Source organism: Bos indicus x Bos taurus, unplaced genomic scaffold (genome assembly GCF_003369695.1).
Source record: "Bos indicus x Bos taurus breed Angus x Brahman F1 hybrid unplaced genomic scaffold, Bos_hybrid_MaternalHap_v2.0 tig00011925_arrow_arrow_obj, whole genome shotgun sequence".
Lineage (NCBI taxonomy): Eukaryota > Metazoa > Chordata > Mammalia > Artiodactyla > Bovidae > Bos > Bos indicus x Bos taurus.
Genome location: NW_020868004.1, coordinates 49,219 through 71,345, shown reverse-complemented (window position 1 = coordinate 71,345; position 22,127 = coordinate 49,219). Strand labels below are relative to the sequence as shown.

Here is a 22,127-nt window from a genome sequence, read left to right as displayed (position 1 = left end):
AAACCTCTGTCCTTTTGCATAGGACTAATAGGCTATTTATTACCTTTTCTGACTGGGCATTGCTCAGAGAGTCAAGGATGAGGTGGTCAGTGTTGGTTTCAGTTTTGCTTCTTCTCACCAGATCCAGCTGCAGGTTTCCCTTTCTTTTGTTCTGTCAAAATGGTACACTTTGGAATTGGTTTGGAATTTATTACCCCTGAGGAGATAAGAGGGTGGTTCTATCCATTTAGTCATCTGACATGTCCATTTGAGATGCCATGGAATTCCTGCTTTATAAAGATGTTCTCTGCCAGTCAGGGGGAGCCTGGCATGTATCCACAAGAGATGGAAAAGAATAGAGACTGAGCTATCAAGACAAACACAGGACAGAAACTCTGGTCCAAATGCCCAATTCTATTGACTCAAAGAAATGGTTTTCCCAGATTTCTCCCATGATGGTCACTTGTTTTCTGGGTTCCTCTTATACCTGACACTCTAATATGATCCTTTGTTCTCTTTCTCCTGTCCACAAATGTACACCCCCAGTCGTTTCCTCTAGAAGCTAGTAGTTGAGAAAAGTTTTCCAAAGATGACTTCAAATCCAGAAACAGGAAGGGAAAACCATGGTAACACTCGATTCCATTAAAAATTGCATGGCAAAAAATCACATAAGCAAAGTAAAATGAAAAATTACACATTGGGGAAAATATACAACTTATCTAACCAACGAAGTTTATGTCCTTGTACAGAAAGCTTATGAAAATAAAAGGCAAATTAGAACATTCTGAAGGAGATAGTGTACTACATACAAAGAAATATTTCCAGAAAATATGTTCCTTAAACATGTTAAAAACTATTTAACCTAACTCTTGACTAAGAGATGCAAAGAGAAAAAAAAAAAAAAAAAACAAGATGCCTCTTCTCATCATTTACATAGTCTGTGAAGTAATATGGAGACATATACGTTGCTGGTTGTAATGTGACATGGTACAACTCCTAACCAGGGAATTTGTTATGATTTTATAAAATTACCAGGAGACTTACCATTGGAATCAGCAACCTCTTCTAAGAAATTACCCTAAAGTAACAATGTAAAAAGAAAAAAAGATTTAAGTACAAAATCATTCCTGCCAGAATAATGCATACAGCAGAAGATAAGAAACAAGACATATACAACATATATATTCAACCAGCCCCCTGTTGGGGAGGGGCTGGTTGAATAAACTGTGGTCCATCTACATCCAAAAGGACTATGCAGCTATAAAAACCAATAAGAGTAAAAAAAACACCAATAAGACTCTCTTTCTCTATTGCTATGGAGTCATTGCCAGGATACTTTAGTGATACTAAAAAACAGGTGCAGAAAAGTGTGTAGAGCTGCTGCTGTCCCATAGGATAGCCACTAGCCTCAAGTAACTACTTACAGTAAGTTAAATTAAAATTACATGGCATTAAGAATCAATCACAGTTGCCACGTTTTAGTAGCTAAATGTTCAATTCCTGAATAAAATGTTAGTTAATGACTGCCATGTTGAACAGCACAGATACAGAATATTTTCCTAGCTCCACAGAAATTTCTATTGGATAGCACTGGTATAAAGTATGACAACTTTTACATCTGAAAGGAGAAACAAATGTATGTTATCTGTTCTTATATTCTCTAAACTGGGCAGTAAATACAATTGATGATAAAAATGTGTACCTATAAGGGGACAGAAGAGCAACCCAGGATGCATGACAATGATGTAGATTTTCTGACTATGAGATCTAGGTTTATTAGCTCTATTCGCTGAAAGGGGCAAGAAACATTGACCAATCTAGTAGCAATCAGCAACTGTAGTCCCTGCACTGAATTTTCTAAACACATTTCCCACTGAAAGGCACCAGGCTTCCTGGAGAAATGCCTGATTTCTGGTCTAGGTAAGGATTGTACAAGGTGGGTCTGGACTGAACTCTCGTAACAGAAATTATATCAAAAAGAAAAATAACCTGAGGGGCTCCCACTGACCAAAGATAGAACAATTGGACCATCAAAAACATTCATGCTTATAATGGGGACTGCAGCCATGAAATGAAAAGACGCTTGCTCCTTGGAAGAAAAGCTATGACCAACCTAGACAGCATATTAAAAAGCAGAGACATTACTTTGCCAAGAAAGGTCTGTCTAGTCAAAGCTATGGTTTATCCAGTAGTCATGTATGGATGTGAGAGCTGGACTATAAAGAAAGCTGAGTGCTGAAGAACTGATGCTTTTGAACTGTGGTTTGGAGAACACTCTTGAGAGTCCCTTGGACTGCAAGGAGATCCAACTAGTCCATCCTAAAGGAAATCAGTCCTGAATATTCACTGGAAGGACTGATGCTGAGGCGGAAGCTCCAATACTTTTGGCCACCTGATGGGAAGAACCGACTCATTGGAGAATCCCCTGGTGCTGGGAAAGATTGAAGGCGGGAGGAGAAGGGGATGACAGAGGATGAGATGGTTGGATGGCATCACCAACGTAATGGACATGAGTTTGAGTAGGCTCCAGGAGTTGGTGATAGACAGGGAAGCCTGGCGTGCTGCAGTCCACGGGGTGGCAAAGAGTCGGACACGACTGAGTGACTGAACTGAACTGACGTAGGGAATCCTCAGGCTCCCAACACGGGAGTCATCTGCTGTTCCCACTCTCAGCTTCCCTCCACAAGCCTGGCCACCTGCAGCCTGTGAGAGGTGGGCCAGGCCCAACTGCAGGGAATGGGTCTTGAAGGGCAGCCTGGGGGGCCTTGCAGAAACTTGGGGTGCAGAGGAAGTTCTGGGGTCTGTCCTTTGCACTCAGACATTGAAGGTCCATTTCAGTGCACCCCTCCCCAATATCTAGAAGCTTAAATGAGGCCAAAGATCGAGGGTGTGAAGGTTTAAAATATCCCAGCTGGCTCCAGATGGGGTGGACCATGAAATTGAAGCCAGCAAGAGGGCCTAGGGGGCTCATTGCCTAGTAGGGGAGCTGTGGGGGTCTTCAAAGCCTTCAGCAGGCCACGATTGGCTGCCCCAGCCCAGGAGGCTTTGCCAAGGAAAGCTGTCACCAGCCCCCCAGTTTGAGCCTCACCTTAACACACCCCACTAACCCCCTGAACACCCGATGCCACAATTTGTTCACACATCCCCTCGGGCCCCCAGACCACAAGATGACCACATGCTGCATGTGGGTACATTCAGCCCAGCACACTTGCCAGGAGGATCAAGCATGTAGGAGGTGCCCCAAGGAAAGGGGACACCAGGGGTCAAAGATGAGGTATACCTGCTCACACAGATAGGTAATAGTTGTGGACCCAGGAATCATTTATGACTCTGCCGTATGATCATCCCAATTGAGCAGCCTCAGGGAAATCACATGGCTAAGAGAAGGGAATCTGTCTCTAAACAAATGTTACATTCAACAGTTAGGAAGGGTCTCCACTTCCCAGCATTTTAACTAAGGTCTTGAGTTGACAGTAGTTTCTCAACATGCATCACTCTGTCCTTTCCAAATAAACTCTCTTGAAATGAAGGCAAGCTCGTGGGTTTAACCACCCAGTTAGCAAAGCAGTGAACACCACAGAGACAGGAAAGGTTGAGAGCCTTCATGAACATCCAGAGGGGCAAATGTTCAAAGGGCAGGTTTCAGGGAAAATTTAGTCCCAGGATCATTCAAAGTCCCCATAAACAGTCAACAGAGGTAAATGAAAGCACCTTTGAAGTACCTTCCTTGTTGTTGTTCAGTAATTGCTCATGTCCAGCTCTTTGCAACCCTATGGACTGCAGCACACCAGGCTTCCGGTGCCCTCCGCTATCTCCCGGAGTTTGCTCAAACTCATGTCTACTGAGTCCATGATACTATCCAACCATCTCATCTTCTGCCATCCCCTTCTCCTCCCGCTTCAATCTTTCCCAGCATCAGGGTCTTTTCCATTGAGTTGGCTCTTCACATCAGGTGGCAAAAATACTGGAGCTTCAGCTTCAGAATCAGTCCTTCCAGTGAGTATTCAGGGTTGGTTTCCTTTAGGATTGACTGGCTCCATCTCCTGCTGTCCAAGGGACTCTCGTGAGTCTTCTATAGCACCACAATTCAAAAGCATCAATTCTTGGGCGTTCAGCCTTCTTCGTGGTCCAACTGTCACATCACTGCATGACTACTGGAAAAACCATAGTATTATACGGACCTTTGTCGGCAAACTGATGTCTCTGCTTTTTAATACGCTGTCTAGGTTTGTCATAGCTTTACTTTCAAGGAGTGAATGTCTTTTAACTTCCTGACTGCAGTCACCATCAGCACTAATTTTGGAGCCCAAGACTATAAAATCTAACACTGTTTTCATTTTCCCCCATATATTTGCAATAAAGTGATGGGACCAGATGCCATTATCTTCATTTTTTTGAATGTTGAGTTTTAAGCCATTTTTTTCACTCTTCTCTTTCGCCTTCATCAAGAGGCTCTTTAGTTTTTCTTTGATTTCTGCCATTAGAGTGGTATCATCTGCATATCTGAGGTTATTGATATTTCTCCCTGCAATCTAATTCCAGTCTGTGATCCATCCAGCCCAGCATTTCACATGATGTACTCTGCAGATAAGTTCAATAAACAGGGTGATAATAGATAGCCTTGACGTACTCCTTTCCCACTTTGGAACCAGTCCTTTGTTCCATGTCTGGTTCTAACTGTTTCTTCTTGACCTGCATACAGGTTTCCCCAGAGGCAAGTAAGGTGCTCTGGTATTCCTGTCTCTTTATGAATTTTCCACAGTTTGTTGTGATCCATACAGTCAAAGGCTTTAGCGTTACCTATGAAGCAGAAGTAGATGCTTTTCTCGAATTCCCATCTTCTTTCTATGATCCAACAGATGTTGGCAGTTTGATCTCTGGTTCCTTTGCCAATCCAGCTTGTACATCTGGACATTCTTGGTCCTCATACTTTTGAAGCCTAGCTTGAAGGATTTTGAGCATTACCTTGCTGGCATGTGAAATGAGTGCAATTGTGCCGTAGTTTGAATATTCTTTGGCATTGGCTTTCTTTCGGATTGGAATGAAAACTGACCCTTTCCAGTCCTGTGGCCGTTGTTGAATTTTCCAAATTTGATGGCATATTGAGGGCAGGACTTTAACAGCATCATCTTTTAGGATATGAAACAGCTCAGCTGAAAGTCCATCACCTCCACTTGCTTTGTTTCTAGTAATGCTTCCTAAGGTCCACTTGACTTCACATTTCAAGATGTCTGGCTGTAGGTGAGGGACGACATTATCGCAGTTATCCAGTCATTAAGATCGTTTTTGTACAGCAGACACCTTCTTTGGGGCACCTAAAATAATCCCAGGAAAGGAAAATATACACATGCCCAACACTAGTAATACAAAATTGGGTCACCTTCAAAATTGAGGCATCCATAAAGTGACCAAAAGTCTGTGTGTTAGTCTGGATACAGGAAAACACACTCCTTTCAGTCACTGTCTTCTTAGACCAGGTTGTGGCTATCAGATTTTAGCTCTGCAGAAATGCAAAGTGCAAAAAAAAAAAAATGTAAATGATAGTGAAGGTGAATATTAAATTTGGGGTTATCTTGGGGTTGGATAAGACTCTTGAGAGTCCCTTGGACTGCAAGGAGATCCAACCAGTCCATTGTAAAGATTAGTCCTGGGAGTCCATTGGAGGGACTGATGTTGAAGCTGAAACTCCAATACTTTGGTCACTTGATGTGAAGAGCTGACTCATTTGAAAAGACCCTGATGCTGGGAAAGCTTGAGGGCAGGAGGACAAGGGGACGACAGAGGATGAGATGGTTGGATGGCATCACCGACTCAATGGACATGAGTTTGGGTAGGCTCCAGGAGTTGGTGGTGGACAGGGAGGCCTGCCGTGCTGTGGTTCACGGGGTCACAAAGAGTCGAACACGACTGAGCAGCTGAACTGAACTGAACTGAACTGTCACGGCAGTGCTGTGTTGTGATACACCTCACTGAGCTGATGAAAGGACTTGAGACAACAAAGGAGGAGAAAAGCCTGAGTGATGTCAGCGACAATGCAGAGATGGAACAAACCAGAGAGCTAGCAGGTGGACAGAATGTTCTGGCCAGGAATGTGACTCCAGGAGGCAGGTAGGACCTCACTGGCAGATGGAGTCCCTGGGGTCTGGGGACAGAGAGAAATTAAAGAGGGTGTATATTTTCCAGATGGCATGGGGCATCTCTTACTCATGAATTCTTCCCCTTTAGGTCTGCTTCCTACTTTCAAGGAGGTTCAGGGAACTGAGTATCAGCACAGTTTCCCTACTCTCAGTGGACCTGGTCCCTCTCTGCTCCGTGGACCAGTGACAGACATGTGGGGCACTTTACTCCTTACCATCGTTGTGCCTTTTCAGTGTATGAAGGGGCTGTGTAGTGTCCATGGAAGCAAATATGGTCCTTCCCCAATCAGTCCTACACCCAGATAGCCTCAGTGCCCAGGAGTGTCCCATCAGTTACCTCTCAGCCTTATGTGCTCACCTGGGAGCCCCCACTCTTCACTCCAGGCAGAGTGGACTCCCCATCTCTTCCCTTCCATCCACCCCTCCTTTAGTCTTGCCCACTGTCCCAGGCCTGGGTCCTCTTTCAGGAATCTCTGATGGCTCCAGTGAACATCAAGATTGTTCAGGATTGTTGTCTATTCAGGATCTTTTGTTCCCTACCGATTTTAGAATTATTGGATTTGGTTCTATGAAAAATGTCATTGTCATTTTGATAGAGGTTGATTTGAATCTGTAGATTGCTTTGGTGTTATGGTCATTTTAGCAACATTAAGATTTTCAATCCATAAGATGCACTATCTTTCCATTTATTTGTGCCTCTTTCATTTTCTTTCACCAGTGTCTTACTGTTTGCACTATAGAGGTGTTTCACCTCATTTGTTAAATCTGTTTCTAGGTATTTTATTCTTCTTTATGCAATTGTAATGATATTGAGCACCTTTTCATATACATGTTGACCATTTATATATAATCTTTGGGAAAATATCTCTCTAGGTCATTTGCCAAATTTTACTCAGACTTTTCTATATTGAGTTGTGTGATTTCCTTACATATTTTGAAAATTAATTGCATGTTATATACACAGTTTACAAAGATTCTCTCCAATTCCACAGGTTACCTGTTTATTTTGTTGACTGTTTCTTTTGTTGTGCAAGATGTTTTGTTTTGTGGTCCCACTTGTTGGTTTTTGCTTTTGTTACTTGTGCATTTGTAATATATCGAAAAATCACTGCCACGACCAATGCCAAGGAGCTTTTTCTTCTATTCATAAAACCTGGGAGTTTTATGGTTTCAGGAAATAGCAAGAGAACTAGAAATAGAAAAGGGACCTGAATACCTGAATGCATTTTTGCAATCTCATGATAAAACTTTAACCCCGAGGAGCTGTTTCTTATGGGAGTGAAGAAAGTGGTTTCTTGAAAGGAATCTACCCTTGGTGGAGATGCTGTGAAGATTTTTGAAATGACAATGAAGGATTTAGAATATTCCATGATTTAGAATATTAGATAAAACAGTGGCAGGTTTTGAGAGGATAGACTCCAGTTTTGAAAGAAATTCTTCAGTGGGTAAAAGGCTAACAAACAACACTGCATGCTAGTTGTTTCTGAAAAAGAAGAGTCAATTGATACAGCAAACGTTAGTGTTGTTTCATTTAAAGAAGTTACCATGGCCACCCCAACCTTCAACAGCCACCACCCTAATCAGTCAGCAGCCATCAAAACACATGCCTGACCCTCCACCAGCCAAACGATTATGGCTCTCTAAACTTTCAGATATTTGTTAGCAAGTTTCAGCAATCAAGTATTTTTAATTAAGATATGCACTTAGTTTTTTAGACAACGCTATTGTACACTTAATAGCCTACAGTACAGTATAGACATAATTTTTATAAGACATGGAGAACCAAAAAATTTATGTTATTCACTTTGTTGCCATATGGGCTTTCTTGCAATGGTGTGCAACCAATTCACAATATTTCCAGCATATACTTGTATCTATAATTGAGGCAAGGTTGAGTGAATTGGTAGGAAGAATAAAGTTTAGGTTCAGAAGACGTGGGTCCCAGTCTGGAACCAGCCAATGAGTAGGAGCATGCCGTGCAGCAGTGTAGGCCATTAAAGTAGGTCCCGAACCTCAGGTTCCCCATCCAGGGAGTGACCACTCTCTCCTTCATACGGTCCTTGTCAGGATTTATTGAAACCACAAGACAGTAAAGGTCACCCAGAGCGTTGAGTCTCAGTCAGGTCTGGCTGAGGCTCAGTTTTGTCACCTATAAGGAATGAATCACAATGTGGAGTTTGTAGTTATGTCAAAAGGATTAAATGTTATATGTAGATTAAAGATAAGCCAGTGTCATTTTATGTACATAATTAATGAGAATATAAAAATGGTGATATCTCATCAGAGGTTAATGGAACATTTTTCTTCCTTCTTTAGTTTTTTTTTATTACTTTCAAAGCTCATTTAAATATTTTGAAATATATTTAAGAGTATTCCACAAAACAAATTATTCAAAAATTTTAAGACTTGCAATTCTACCTCTGGAAGATTCATTTGGTTTTTGCCACGCAAAACCAATCCACTAAAACTGACAGACTGTCAATACATTGCTACCATGGGCTCTTTTACAGAAGGAGAAACAATCCCCAGCTGCCACAGGTTCTCAGAAATACAGAGTCTGATTTTTGTCTGAGGAACGATGCTGCAGTTCCTTTGCTGAAGTGTCCCCAGCATCCCCCTTCAAAGTGGAACAGTGAATTTTCGGTGACTCTTCAGACAAGATATTTGAAAAGTTCAGCATCTGAAGTCCACTATGTGATGCTACAGCCTCTGAAAACTGGTGCGCTCACAGCCTTCGGTCCCCTTTCACATGCAAAGTGTGTCTGGAGATGACAAATGTGGTGGAGTCATTATATGCCTGAAGTGAAGTGAAGTGAAGTCGCTCAGTCACGTCCGACTCTTTGCGACCCCATGGACTGTAGCCCACCAGGCTCCTTGGTCCGTGGGATTTCCAGGCATGAATACTGGAGTGTGTTGCCGTTTCCTTCTCCAGGGGATCTTCCCGACCCAGGGATTGAACCCAGGTCTCCCGCTTTGTAGGCAGACGCTTTACCATCTGAGCTACCAGGGAAGCCCCCCATTATATGCCTAGTGGTAATCAAACCAGTAGGGTGTGTCTGGGACTTCTCACATGAAGTGATCTTTAAGCTGAGATCTGAGCTTAAGGAGGCTTTAGCCAGCAAAAGGGGTAAGGGTGGAGACGAGCCAAATATAACAGGAAGGACATACCCTGTAATCTGGTTCATCCCTTTGGAAAATCCAGAGTGGAAATCCCTTACCCATCAGTCTATCACTCAGGGAAAAACTTTGTGAACCTTAACAGGACAGCTATAGAGAGATGTACATGAACCCCTTCTGCCTTCCTTGCTCCCACCTCAGGCATATACTAACCAGTCGTTCTCTAAGAGTCATATTATTACTATGATTTCTATGTGGGAAACCACAGAGGAGAAGAAAATTGTTAGGCAAAGCAATCTGAGCATGAATTTATTTTATATATTCTCCCACTACTCGCAATGCAAAGCAACTTTTAAAACATTTTTCATTCCTTTTCCCAAATAGCACTTCTCACTGGATAAAATTCAAAAACTGGAGATCTGTGCCACCTGGTGAACATATCTGGAATAAAAGCCTTGGAAGGAGGAAAGGAGCAAGATGCCCATCACTAGGAAATATCTGGTAGGATTTTATGGTTAAATGAATCAGTAAGGGTGAGTCAGAGCCCATGTACATTAAATCTACTGGCAAGAACTTTTCTTCAGCCTCTCCCTCCCTGTTGTGACAGGAAACTGATATACATGTGATTAAAAGAGTAATGAGAAAGTGTAATGTGAAATGTGTAATGTGAAAGTGTCGTGTGAAAATAATTACCGACTCATATATAAACACAGTTAAGCCACATAAATTGTTTTTTGAAATGAAATTCACAACTAGTTCTATACTATAATGTTATAAAAATTTACATTATTTACTTTTCTGACTTCAAATTATTATCTTTCTTTTCAAAACTAATGAAATGCAGGGATGTGTATACAATAGATAAAGTAATTTTTATGTTTTATTAATCTTTTTCCATAACAAGAAATATATTCTTGGTAATTTACTTTGTTCCCCAGATATATTTCTCTGTGTACAATATTAAATAAGTAAATTTACACGAGCATATCTGTTCTTTCAAATTTTGTTCACAGTAAGTATATATACTATGTTCTGTATGTATGTTGATGTATATATGTACGTTTATGTAAATATACATATGTAAGTATATGTACATTCATATATACTTCCGTATATAACTGTTTTTGTATTTGTTTGATCTTTATATGTTTGTGAATCATAGTTCTCATTCAAGTTTTTAAGAGACTTTAAATGACCCTCTTTACTGATCAGATTTATTTGTATTATATAGTATAAAACATGTGCTCTAAAATATGTTCCTAATATTTTGCCAATAATTTGATTATTTGTATGTGACATTTTTGTTTGGGAGAGACATGGGCTTTTTATCACTTCACTTCAATTGCTCTAATTAATTTTGTAACAGAGTTCCAAGCTTTTCTTGCCTCTCAGATCTAGTTTTGGTTGTCCTGGTGTCAATGCCATGTTGATAGGGTCCTCAAACAACCTTCTCCCCCATGTCTTGGTCTTGAAGATAGGTGAAATCCACTCCCTGGATATAGGGCCCCAGGAATTGAAGTGTCCTGAAGGATTTGTGTGAGGCTCAGGTTGAAGCAGAGGAAATTAGACTCCATGGAGGGAAGGAAATGGTCATTTATGGAGTTATATTAGGCCAGATGCACTTTACATGGTATCTTGTATAAGCAAACACAGATGCAAATATTTTCCCCATTATTAATCAATGTAGATTTTGGGCTAAAGCTCTTTTCCATTTTGTCATGAGGCCCTCAAGTCTTTGGATCTAGAATTCCCAGTGGACTAGTACTCAATGCAACCCTATGCATTACTCACTTTTTCAGTCATGCACGCTAAATTGCTTCAGTTGCATCTGATTCTTTGCAACCCTATGGACTACAGCCTGCCCATCTTCTCTGTCCATGGGATTCTCCATGCAAGAACAGTGGAGTGGGTTGCCATGCCCTCCTCCAAGGGAGCTTCCTGACCCAGGGGTCGAACCCGTGTCTCTTGTGTCTCCTGCATTAACAGGCAGGTTCTTTACCACTTGCGCCATCTGGGAAGCCCTTTATTTTTATATTTAAAAATAACCCACGAAAATTAAAGGAATTTCTTTACTGTCAAAAGAAAAAAATGTAAAAGATTGAAAAGTTTGGAGACAACATTTCAAACAGTATTACAGCTTTTGTGTTCATGTGCAAGAGCAAACAGGATTTCTGATAATCAATAGAGAAAAGACAAAAAAAAAACCCACAAATAATTCATCTAAAAAACAAAATGCTTTTCAGTAAACATCTGGAAATATGCCAAACCATGAACTGAAGAAATGAAAAGCTGAAGATGTCATATTAAATTAAAAATTAATTTGCATACATTTGCATAGGTAACTTAAATTTTTATTTTATTTATTTATTTTTGCACCTTGTGGCATGTGTGATCTTAGTTCCCCAACCTGGGATCAAGCCAGTGCCCCTGGATTGGGAGTGCAAAATCTTAACCACTGGACCATCAGAGAAGTCCCTGTAATGGAAAATTATAAACAATATTATATCTAGAACTACATACCTACCCAAATCCTTTAAGATAGGTATATGCATTACCATAAGAGAAACACATCTGGAAAATGTGCACTAATTGTTTTACATTGGATACCTTGGGTACGTGTGGGTCATGATAAGGTGATCGTGTAGATGGAAGGTTGAGAATAATTTTATTTTCCAGATATACATTTTCAATGTTTGAGAATTTCTGATTAGGCTAATTTGTTAAGAGGAACACTTGAAAACAACAACTAATTGACAAAAAGGTCCAATATATTTACATGTTATAAAAATGTTCACATGTGGTTGTTTAATAAAAAGTCAACTTCTTCAACTTTTGACTTGACAATGTATCCGTGTATTCGTATGCATTTGCGTCTTACATTTCCCTCACCTCAGATGTTCACACACTCAGGTGTAGATTTTCTTCATCTCTCTCAGGCATTGTACTTCTTTCAGGGCACAGAGAACTGGAGAGGAAGATATTAAACATTCCAGAAAATTCTAGCTCATGAACTAGAGCCCAGGCTTTTCCTTCCTTTCTTCTTTAGAAACCCTCTGATTTGAGACTTTCATATCTACAGTTCTGGCTCTAACGGAGGCAGTGTTTCAGAGAGTAAAGTGAGCAATGGAGAGCTGTGGGGAGCAGCAGATGAAGCTTCCCGTGCTCACTCCCCCTAGGCTCACCCTCTGCTGTGCAACCCAGATCCCAACAGGAGCTGGGGACCCCTGCACTAGGGGATATCTGCCTACATTGACTATTTTTTTTTAAAGGAAAGACTAATTTTTTTTTTTCCTACTGTCATTGCAGTGACCCACCAAGCTCTGTTTGGTATTTCCTTTTTATTTTCAAGGTTTTTGTTGTTGTTGTTTTGGTATGATCTCTTTGGAATGGATTAGAGTTAATTCTAGCCACCTGATTATTTTTAGAATAGTCAGGTGGTGGCTCAGACGGTAAAGCGTCTGCCTGGCAATGCGGGAGACCCGGGTTCGTTTCCTGGGTTGGGAAGATCCCCTGGAGAAGGAAATGGCAAGCCACTCCAGCACTCTTGCCTGGAAAATCCCATGGACGGAGGAGTCGGACACGACTGAGCGACTTCACTTCACTACACTTGCATAAACTTCAGAAAAAGCCCTATATTGCACCAAGTATTTAGTAAAGCTATGCTTCAAGAAGGCATCTTCCAGTCCATGGAGCTCAATTCCGGCCTGTTTCTCCCAGTAGCATCTGGATGACCCTAAACAAGTGCAGCACCTCAATAAGCCTCAGCAACCTTGGAAAGTTGATGATTCTGGTATCAACGTCCCCTTGTGAGGAATACATGAAAGAACAGATGTAATGTAGCAAGGACCGCGCGTTTCCTGCTGCTGCCCCTCCAGTTCTCTGGGTCTGCAGAATGAAGGAACACAGTGTAATGTAGCTGATGCAGCGACTGGCACAGAGGGTTCTCTGTATTTGTAGCTACAAGTATCAAGATCCCTGCTGCTGCTGCTGCTGCTGCTAAGTCGCTTCAGACGTGTCCAACTCTGTGTGACCCCAGAGACGGCAGCCCATCAGGCTTCCCCCATCCCTGGGATTCTCCAGGCAAGACACTGGAGTGGGTTGCCATTTCCTTCTCCAATGCAGGAAAGTGAAAAGTGAAAGTGAAGTCGCTCAGTCATGTCCGACTCTTAGCGACCCCATGGACTGCAGCCTACCAGGCTCCTCCGTCCATGGGATTTTCCAGGCAAGAGTACTGGAGTGGGGTGCCATCGCCAAGATGCCCTAAGCCTCCTGATTCTAGCTGGCCTCCTCTGCAGGGTGGTACCGTTGGAAAGAGTTCCTTGGATGTTATGCTGGTAGCAAACTCAGAGGGCAGTAAGTACAGGAAGTTAAGTCTCCTCTGGCCCCCAAGACTCTCCTCCTCTATGACCTTGGGGAAAGGACTTCCTGTTAGGACGCCATCTTGTTTGTGTGGCTGTTAAGACGCCATCTGTTGTGGCTGTGACGAAGGTGTTTGGGGCTTGCACTCTTCTACCTCAGCAGTTTTCCTTGATATTCTACAAGCTTCCAGCTCCAGACCCACAGATTCTCTTCCAGGGCAGCCTGTGAGGACGGTGGTGACAGATCTCTGCCTTCAGGCCACCCTATGGGTGAGTGGTCTGTGTGAGACCTTCTCTTCAGAGCCCCCCAAAGCAGGAAGGGTTCTGGGTTCCCTCCCACACCCCAAAGCACAGGACCCCCAACCAGTTGCCTGTTCTTCAGGGAAAGCGGGGAGAGAGCCCAGACTGACTATTTTCCGGTCTCTTGAGGAGATGGGCCAAGCGAGCTCTGACACACCCATCTCGATTCCATGTGGTAAACCTCCCCTCCGACGAAAATGGCCGTTGCTGACTTGAATTTTTCTCTGGCTAAGGAAAAGGCATGAGTCATGTTATCTTCTCAGGTCTAGGGTTTGGAGAGTGGCGAGGGTCACCTAGGTGGAGGGTAGGATTATATAAACTAATATTCTTTGGATTTATACTAGAGGTGGGGGAGGGGCAGAAACCCGACCGTTACTACTGGATATTACATTAACAGTTAGGGTAAATTGTATTAGCCCTTCGAAGCTTCTTGAGGCTTTATTGCCGGGCACGTGATATATTCTGGAATGTTTGATGAGTAGTCATGTGCATTGTTCTACGTCAATTAAATTAATTTGTTTAAGTCAGATTTTAAAATCCTCTCCCTCTAGCTGAGATTTTGGTCTGTCATTTTATGTGTCACTCAGTGGGATGTGTTAAAATTTCCCACTGTGACTGTGGATTTGTCCATTATTTCTGTGAGTTTTTGCTTTGTATGCTGGCTTTAAGAGGCATACAAATTTAGAATGTATATTACTATCTTCTTATTGCACTGAACCTGTTATCTAAAGGAATTTCCCTTTTAAAGTGTACCTTTTCCTTTACTGATATGGTTATAGCAGTTTTCTGAGGTTAATGTGAAAAGGTGTACATTTTGCAATTTTCTTATTTTCTAATTTTCCTGATGATTAAATTTTGCATATGTCTCTTTTCAGGAGTATTTGAGGAAAGGTTTCTTGTCCAGTCTGATACAATCTTTCTATTTGGAGTATTTCGCCTGAATCTTCTAAAATAAAAATAGATATAATTTGGTTTGTGTATATCATATTATTGTGTATTTATTGTTGCCTCTTCTAAGTTCCTTTTCCTTTCTTTTCCTTTGATATGGTGAATATTTTTTAACTATCAAATCATTACTTTGCATGGTTATCGAGGTAAACATTCTTTTGCTATTCTTGTAGTGTTCACCCTTCAGATTACAATGTACATTTTTGCCTTTTCACAGTCTAATATTAGTTAATTAGTTCCTAAAACTGCTCAGTTATGGGGCTTTGAGACACTTTGATTCCATAAACTCCTTCCACATTTATTGTCACGCATTTTTATACTCTCTATATATAAATCCCCGAAGGAAATTATTATCATTGTGTTATATAGTCAATACTCATTTAAATTTTCCTCCATATTCACAAATGTCATTTGTCTTTCCTGTATCTGTGTGGCTCCACCTAGGGTGATATTTCTTCTGCCCAAAGAAGAGCCTATAATATTTCTTTAGTTTGGATCTTTAGGTCACAAATTTTCTGAGTTTTTGTTAATGATGTTGAAATGCATGTCTTTTCTTTTAAGGATGTTTTTCCTTAAACCATATTTTTTGTCCTATTAATGTTGGTCTTTTAAAAATTGATTTATTTATTTTTGGCTGTGCTGGGACTTGTTGCTGGGTGAGGGATTTCTCTAGTTGCAATGAGCAGGGACTACTATCTAGTTGCAATGCACAGGATTCTCATTACCACGGCTTCTCTTGTTGCACTCTTGTTGCAGAGCACGGGTTCTAGGGCACATGTGCTTCAGTAGTTTTGGCTCATAGGCTCTAAAACACAGGTTCCGTTTCTGTGGCACAGGGCCTAAGTTGTCCTGAGGCATGTGGAATCTTCGCAGACCAGGGACCCTGGTGTCCCCTGCATTGGCAGGTGGATTCTTAATCACTGAACCACAAAGGAAGTCCTCCTATTAATATTGTTATCCTACGTTGATATCTTGGTACATTTGGAAACTTCTCAGCCAAGTTCTCTTCAAACACCACTTCTCCCCTGTTCACTTTCCTTCTCTATGGGGCTCACATTAACCATGTATTAGGTATACTCATTGTATGACCTTTAATTCTCTTTTTTGGGGGAGGGTATTCTCCATATTATATCTCTCCAGGTTCCATCTTGGATCTTTTCATAAGACTTACCTTTCATTTCTCTAATTCTTCCTTCAGGGAGGCAGATCACCTTTGACCCTTGAACTGTCACATCAGGGTAGATTTCAGGGTAGGGTTTATTGTACTCATAGAGCAGAGCAGAGAAGTGAGACTTGGGGATAAAAAGCCACTTGTCCCAGGTCACCTAACCTGAACCAAGTAGAACACAGCCTAACATCACAGACTGCACTCTACATCCAGACCCTTTCCCTGGTTTCTTGTCTGTGACTGCTCTCGACCTCTCATTTCATGTAAAGTGGAGTCATGGTGAGGTCTCTCAGCCATGTTTTAGCTCTATGATGCATGTATGTTTAGATTATAAAGAATGATGTTCCTTCATTAGTCATTTTTACTCAGGACTACTTCTGATACTGGGACCACTGATATGTTGTTGTCAATTTTAGAGCACACTGATAAAGTGAAGTCTTTACAAAGAAGAGCACAAAGCTCGGGTATTTAGCGAAGGCAATACGCCTGTTGGTCTGAACCGGTCACTTCCCAGCAGCAGCAAGACAGAGATTCAAAAGAAAGTGATGCTCATATGGTCATCCAAGGAAGATAGTAAGTGACCAGTCACCATGGTTGACATGTACTAACCACTGAACAACAAAACCTTGCAGTTAAATATGTCATTCTTCTCTCAAACTTGCCAGAGTAAAAAGTGATTGGATCAGGTTGATGTTTGAGCAGTCTTTATTACAACTGTGGTATCATTTGGGAGAATGTAGAGAAGACTTTCCAAGCCTATATGGACCACTTTTTTCTTTCCACTTCCACACAGTGCTCCCTATGCCATTCCATCCCATCACTGGAGAAGCAGTTTTCAGAGAAAAGACCAAATGAATGTTAACATGGAGTTAGACCAAAAGCCTCTGGAGAGAACAATGAAAACAAATAGACAGGATGAGACCTTGGAGAGCTGGTTCAAGATTATTGTGAGTATTCTGGCTAAATGAACCTAATATGTAGAAGATGACAGAGTCGTGTTGGATTTGTGTAGAGGTGCTGGGAACTTTTTGGGGCAGTGGTGTTGGTAATCTGTCTTGATATTACTAGGAGGTATCTTCTTAGATCATCTAAGGGCAGGTGCAGAGAAGCGGTATGAAGGAAACAGACTGACTGCAAGGAAGAGCATGGGAGAGGTTGACTGAAAGCAAAGGAGGAAGCCTACTGCCATTGGGATGGAGCATTTCATACCAGATGACGCAGTTTGGCTTGAGCTGGGTGTGGGAGGAGGTTGAGTCTCTGGGGTCCGTGTCACAGTGACAGAGGTGTACCTCATGTGGATCTCCTGGAACTTTATAAAAGGAAGTACATGTGAAACATATTAAGTCAATTTTTTTTCAGGAAGAGTATCTGAATGCAGAGAAAGTGTATATAGAAAATCCTTGTCTCATACCAAAGTTAGTGATAACAGATATTGTTTTATCTTAAGAAATTATTTAAAACCTGAAAAATGGCCCTAAAGCAAGACACAGTTGGGTCTTACCTTAATCTTGGATTCCATTGTATCCATTCTCTTTCCCATTTGTTCTCTGATTCCTAGATTCCCTTTGATATAAAATATGATGAGAAGTGGCTGATGAATTTGATTCAGAAGAAGTGCAGTGTCCCCTTTACTGCAGTCGAAGTAAGACAGGACATGGAGATGATGCGACAAACTGGGGTAGATTGCGGGCCCAGAGAAATGGCACCGGTCTCATGTTCTGCTTCTCCTGTCATTCTCCCTACAGTTTCACTATGAGAAAATGCAGGCCCAGTTCTTTGTAGAGAATGCAAACGTTGCCTGTGCATTGAAGAATGTCAGCGGCAAGATTTTCAATGAGGATAATGAAAAGGTGTGTGTCAAGGGCTGACTAAGGGCAAGAGGGCAGGAGAGCGGCATGGTCTTGCTTGATCCCATGCACAGATTTCCTGGAGCTTACCCAGCCCTTCTTGTGTTCTCTACAGATATCTATCTTTGTTGAGCCCTGTGATGCACCCGAATCTGTGCAGAAGACACTGACATCTGAAAAGTTGGAGCAGATAAAGGTAATGCAGACTCAACACAAGCTGTGCCCTCATAGCCAGACCCACCTCTTTCCCCCAACTCACCCTCAGACTCAGGCTCGCTGGACCCCATCCCTAACTCTGCAGCTCACCATGAACAAACCATACGATGCCTGCCAGCAAGCTCTTGACATCCAGAGGCTCCGCTTTGGCCCTGGTATGGCTACAGTAGTGACTGCAGGGCAGGTGAGGGTAGAGGGTCTGTCTGAGTAGAGCACTCAGAGATGGTATCATGGGGAGGGCTTGGTGCTGGAGGTGTTCCAGCTGGGACCCTCTCAGCCTGTGTTTCCCTCCTTCTAGTTTCCTGGAGACTTGATAACACGTGGTATTGGAATGACATGGAACCGTAGAAATAGCATGGCTGCTTCCCTGCACGTCTATCCAGGGATCATGCCCATGGTGAGGACCTAGGCCCAATGTTGAGTCCAATGGTGAGGGAGAGGGACATTGCGTAAAAGAGGCAGATGTCTCAGGTATTCTCTTTGGGGTCCTCACTCTCTTTCCTCATAGCTTTCATCTTTGTACTTGAGCAACAAGAAACCCTACTTGGTGCATGGCCTGTCCACCATTATGGAGATTTCTTCCACCATGGAGAACTTGAATCTCTCCAACACTGAGGTGAGGTGGGGCACCCAGATCCTCCTTTGAAAGGAATGTGGGAGGCCTTATGGGTGATGACAGACAAAGGAAAGTGGATTTGTAGGGAAAGGAAGGGTGTGGGTGCAGAGCCATTTGGTCCATGTGGGTGTTCCCTATAATTCTAGGTGAAGATTGCAGGGGAGATGGACACGGGTCATCAGCTGGAACCAGAAGGGATGTGTGCAGACAGAAGTGCTGTGTGCACCACCTTCCGTGATAAGTCAACCAACATGAGGTCTTCCTCTGCCTTGTCTCTACACCCCTATGTCTCTCTCATCTCTCCCCTCCTCCCTCCACTCCCTTTCTGTCTTTATTCCCCTCCCTACCTCCTGAGTCCCACCTCAATCACCTCCCTGCCATAGCACCTGGTCATCCCTGAGGTGTGTCCTGACTTGACAGCATGCTGGACTCCCATGTGAGGTAGCAAAGCCCCGGGCTCCCATCCTCCCATATCTTCTTTTCTCTACAGCCTTCACTGGGCCCTGGAGGAAGGAAGGAAGGGATGGAGGGGAGTAAGGCCTGCAGACTGGATTTGAAGTGCTGGTCCCTGTGGCACTGCAGAAGGGAGTCAGAACAGTCTGGCTGGGAGCTACACAGAGGAAAGGAAATGGAGGAGGAGGTTCAAGGAAGGGGTGGAGGGGACAGTCTCCCTCTTGGTCCATCCATAGAGTGGTGACCAGGGCCCTTGAATGCTAGGATACTGAGGTGTGAGGGTGCTGTGATTACTGTAAGTGACTTGCTCCCATGAGGAGGGTCACGTCCATAGTTTCACTGACATTTTTCTTTTGTCTTGATTTTGGCAGCACTCTCCTGGAGTTGTTCCCCAGGTTACTAAGCTTGGTAAGTGCATTCCTTGATCAGACGCCTCTGACTAGTGCTGACAGTGCCCTGAAACTACTCGGAAACCCGTTAGGACCTGTCCAAGTTCCGTTTTTTAGCCTGGCCCTTAAATGTCCTGTGGGAGGGGGGTGTACCATTCTCTGTGGGCACCTGAAAAGGCTCTGGATCTTCAGCCATGTTCTCCACAGGCTTCGGGGACCCATGGTGATGACAGAACATGTAGTCCTGCCTTCAGCATTTCCAGGGACACTTTCTTCCCTACCCTCAGCCCATCCTGGGCCCATCGTTTTCCCTGACCATCCAGCACCACATCCTGGACTGCACTGCTGACTTCCTCTTCCCTCCCCTAGGATGGCCAGGAGACACTCTCAGGTTCTAAATGTGCTGTGGAAGCCCCCAAGTGCTTACCAATGTACAAGGTGAGCACAGAGGATCCAGCAGGGTTCCAGGTGGTACAAGAGGGTGTGTCAGCCCTTGTCCTGAGGACTGTTTTAATTCCAGGGAAGTTTCTTTGGATCTGATCAGGTGAACAGTCAAATCCTGCAATTCCTGCAGCAGTAAGTACCGCTGGGAATCTGAACCAGGGGAGGGCCGGGACAGGGGAGGCCACCCAAGCTCAGGTCTGAACATGGGAGTTTTCAAGTCTTCTTTGAGCTTCAGACCACAGAGAGAGACTCGCCTCACTTCTTCCCTCAGCTATTACTTGATCCATGACTATGGAGATCGCCAGGGACTGCTGGGCTTTTATCATGAGGAGGCCTGCTTCTTCCTGACCATTCCATTCCACTCCAAGGACTCAGGCTTGTGAGTATCACAGTGTAGACTCCTCCCCCAGGCCATGTGGTTCCCCAGCAGATGCAGGGCAGCTCCTGCTGACACCTATGCTGGCCAGACCACCACCCACTGTTCCTCTGTGTCTCCTAGAAGCAGTATGTGCGCATACTTCTTGGACAACAGGAATATGAAGACACTCAAGGACCCCAGTGAGTGTGTGGTGGGAAGATTGGGCCGGAAAGGGTGGTAAGGGGGCCAGTCATAGGGTCCATGGCATGGCAGACATGACCTTTGCTTTCTTCCCCTCCCCAACAGACCCACGTGTCCAGATGATGAAACACACAAAACATGACATTGTGCGTGCCCTCTGTGCATTACCCAAAACTCAGCATGACTTCAGCTCCTTTGAGGTGGACATGTGTTTCCACACGGTGAGCACCTGCTTCTCGCTTGGTGGTGAGGGGCAGAAAGGCGCAGGTGGGAAAGAGGATGAGGGGTGACTGAGTACCTGGTCTCTTCCTTATCAGGAAACGATGTTCTGCTTCTCTGTCATGGGGTGTTCAAGGAAGGTGAGTGTGTGTAGCCCGCTCCCCCCAGATGCCGCACTGCTCTCTCACTTGGTCAGGCTCCCTCCCACCAGAACTCTTCCTTCCAGATTCCCTCCCCAGCCCTCAGTCTTCCCACAGACAACCCAGGTCTGAACTGCGTCCATGTCTGCCCTGCCCACCCTGGGCACTAGGGACACAGGCTGTGGAGTTTGGTGGCTCCCATACCAGATCCTTACACTGAGAACCTGGGCTACTACTTAACCTCACAGTTTCCTCATAATATCCATCTCTTCAGCACCTGAGAAAAATGCATCCCATGAACTTCTGAAGTGGTTGTCATGGGGACATGTCACTGGGAGCAGACATCTCCTACAGTTGCCCACCCCATTCCTGACATGCAACTCCCCATGTGAACAGCTATCCCTTCAGCATGAGTGTCAAGTCAGACCCTGACTAGGGAATGACGTGGGAGCCTGTAAACACGTGGGGTTCTTAGGGGGTACTCTTGCTTATTGTTTGTTGTTTGTTGTTGAAGTGGAAGGAATTTCTCAGGGCTGTGTCTGTGCCTTCACCCGGACCTTCACCACTACTCCCACCAGCTTTTCCAGGTGAGAGCCATGTTGTGGGTGGGATGGCCCATCCAGCCTGGGCTCAGGGCCCTGGGCATGTGGATGCAGATCTTAGGCTGACTCAGTATTGTGGAAAGCCAGCAGGGAGATCCAAGGACCAGTCTAGCCTAGTGGTTAGGAAGAGCATGGGCTCTGGAATCAGCACATGGGTTCTCTCCTTGACCCAGCGCTCACTCTCTGTGTGATCTTGATCAAGTCTCATCATCTGTCTGTGACTCTGTCTTCTGAAAATGGGGATCAGACTGTACACTCCTGTACAGTTACTGTTCAGGGTAAATGTGAAGTTGTCCCTGGGTTGGGGAACAGACCATCCATTGAGTGAAGCTGGTAGACAATCTCTCTGAAGGTGAGCTCTGTGCGAGAGGCAGAGGAACCAGTCAAGGAGCCTGGGGACAGAACAGGAGGTTATGGAAAGGATCTAGGTGCTGAGTGTTAGTGGGAGAAGTCAGGGTTGGGGTGCAGTTGGTCCATTCATAAATTGTCCACACATGCATTTTTCCTCCAGTTTTTGTATAGTGAATGATGAGCTGTTTGTAAGGGAAGCCAGCCCCAGTGAAGCTCAGCGTCTGCATTCTCCATCCCTGTGTCAGCCACCTTCATGGTCATCCTCTCCCCCGAGTAGCAGGTAA

General features: G+C 43.7%; 1 pseudogene; it reads left to right on the top strand.

Moving 5' to 3' along the window:
* The window catches only part of LOC113889394, a 35,752-nt pseudogene extending 13,625 nt beyond the window's left edge, over positions 1–22,127 (top strand).